Here is a 3,090-nt window from a genome sequence, read left to right on the forward strand (position 1 = left end):
TTCTCCTCAACCTTAAATCCCCAATCTCCACCTCCCTAAACCTTTAAACCCCCTCCACCCCAAACCTTTAACCCCCAATCTCCTCCATTGCCGCCGTTGCCAGCAGTGTCGTTGCGCCAAAAAAAAAAAATTGAACTTTTACACTATGACCCTATAAGGTAAGATCTCTGGGTCCGTCACTTGTGGGGTGGCACTCTATTGGAGGCCAGGTTTCTTCTTCCAGGTTCAGTTGAGAGGGTAGGCTACGTAGTAGTTGACAACCAAAATGCCAATTGGTGTAGAGGTACTTGCCTAATCCTCTAGAACTTACCCGATTTTTGTTCTTGTTTCACTCCTCATCATTAATAAACAACTATCACCTTTGTGTCAATATATATATATATATATATATATACATACATACATACATACATATAGAGAGCTTCCGTTAAAGGATCTTTCAAATAAACTTTTTTGAGGGACACCCTTGTTGGGCCCACTCCGCATTGTATTTCACTAATTCAAACTGTCTATTTTATAGATATTCATTCAAAGATGATCTCTACAAAAAAATCACTTGAATCCGATATCATTTGACTACTCAATTAAATTATTGAAACTTAAGTACTTTTTTGAAGCACTGTATTTATTGATTTTGTTGGTATCAATTAGATGCCTTAATGATTTCAATTTGCATAAATTTTTGCAATGATGATCTATGAATAAAGATGTGAAAAATAAATGTTTTGGATCGTTAAAATTTTTTTGTAGCAGACCCTAAAGGGTGTCCCTCAAATAAAATTATTTGAGGGATCCCTCAATATATATATATATATATATTATTTATTATTATTAGGCCCGACAATATATATATATATATATTATTTATTATTATTAGGGCCGACGGGGTCTAGACCAATGAAAAATTGCCTTGACTTGTAGACTAATGGTCTTAGGTTCGAACCCCCATGGTAGGAGTGGCCACGGTCTTGTCCGATCCGGTTTCCATCTCGCATTGAAACTGGAACCGGTATTATTTAACCGATGCGGTTCGGTTCGGTTTTGGTGAAATTTTTTTATGAAACCGAGCAATCTGGTTTAAACCATTTTTGGTGTGATTTTCGGTTTTGCCGATTTTAGACCATATATTTTTTATTTATTTATCAAATTATTTATTTTTATAAATTCCAACTAAAATTTTATTTTTTTTGCTTAAAAATTCACAAATGATCCAATTTCATGCAAAGAGAGATGATTGGCCCTAGAAAAGAAAGGTGCTTTGAAGTTGGGCTTGGGGAAAATATTAGTTATGGGATTATAAATTAAGCATTGGAATTAAATAATTTTAAAATAAATATATATAAAAATACGCAGTCGGTCTGGTCGAGTCCAGTCTAATTTTGTAAGGTGTGAAATTGGTTTGAATCGGTCCAATCCGGTTTAGTGCTGGTTTGTTGACTTTTTAGTCAACACAATTTTTTTCCGATTTTTTCTATCTGGTGAGGCTTGGTGTTCCTTTTTTCCGATCTCGATGCCCTCCCCTACCCCACGGTACATTGATAGTGTGTATGAAAAACTCTCTTTCCGTGTGGTTTAGACTATCGCTTTATATATATATATATATATATATATATTCTTTTTGTTTTCTTTTCAGGCCAAATACATAAATATATGACAACATGATAAGAAGCGATCAAAGATAGATATGTAAGGTAACAATATGGGAAAATGCATCAAACTAAAACTCTCCTTACAATGAAAGCATTTTCCTTAATAAGATATTTCTTCTTATTCTTGTTCATGTTATAATTCAATTTTGCATTGCTTGAACGGTTTAGGCAACCACTCTTGGATTTGTTGGTTTTTGCAAGGCATTGCAAACATGTTTGAGGTGAAATTAGTCTCACTTTGGAAAACTAGAGTTCTTTGAAGGTCTTGATAAGACTTACTCTTGGAAATAGAATAGTTAGGATTGGGCTATGCAAGTAGCCCAATTGAGTGACTTGTGGGTTTGGTCTTTGGGTCAATGCTTAATTAGTTGGGTCAATGGTTAATTAATATATATAAATAACATATATTTAATTACTCAAAAGATGGGCCTTGGACCTTGGGGCTCTGTGATTTAAAATAAACCCAATTAATTAATTAATTTCGAGTTAATTAATTAATTGAATGATTTTTTAAAATTCAAATATCAGATAAGTTTGTCTGATTGGGTTTTGTCATTATCTTGATACGTATTCCAACAGGTATTTGCCTTCTATATAAACATGAACCTTGGTTTTGTTTCATTACATCAAAAATGCAGATAACAAAAAAAGTCATCATTCTTGTAGCCTGAGAGATAAACATACAGAATTCGCCAGCAATCAAAGCCCTATTTCAAGGACATTGCAATATGCAAGCCTCTATCTGAAAAACCAGTCAGTTTTTATTTTACTGTCTTGTTTAATTTCATAATTTTGTTTACTGTTTAATTTCATTGTTAAATTAAATCATTAGTGTAATACTGATTGTTGATCCATTTCTATTTCAAGATTATTGGAAAATCAACAATCAGTAGAAACCATCAATCTTTGCACCGAGAACTTCAAAAGTGTTCAAATCATCCATTATTTTCAAAACATGCTCTTTAGCCTTGTTCTTTCATGCATCTTAGTGTTAAGGATCTCTTAGAGGCTGTTTGGTATTGGATTTGAATCAAATTTTTTAAACTTCAAAACAGAATTTGAGTTCAAAGCCCAAAATCTGTTTGGTCGCCCATTTTTGAAAACTCAAACTCAAAAACATCCAAATTCTTGAAAACATGAAAAATATGTTTTTGTTGTATTCTCTCTCTCTCTCTCTCTCTCTCTCTCTCTCTCTCTTTAAACATTCTGATTTCTCTTATGGTTTTCACAACTTCGTCTCCTTCTTTTCTACCTGCTTCGTTGTCTTTGATTTCTCTCCCTGTTTTCAGTTTTGTATTTTTTCTTGAATTTTAACTTCATGTAATATTGTTGTTTTCAGGCTCGTACTTTTTTGCTGATATGTGCTTCTGAGCTCTAGTTCTATAATTCTAGCTAAACAAAATCATAATTTTCCAACTTCAATTTCTTAAAGATCCTTAAT

Source organism: Prunus dulcis, chromosome 1 (assembly GCF_902201215.1).
Source record: "Prunus dulcis chromosome 1, ALMONDv2, whole genome shotgun sequence".
In the NCBI taxonomy this organism is placed as follows: Eukaryota; Viridiplantae; Streptophyta; class Magnoliopsida; order Rosales; family Rosaceae; genus Prunus; species Prunus dulcis.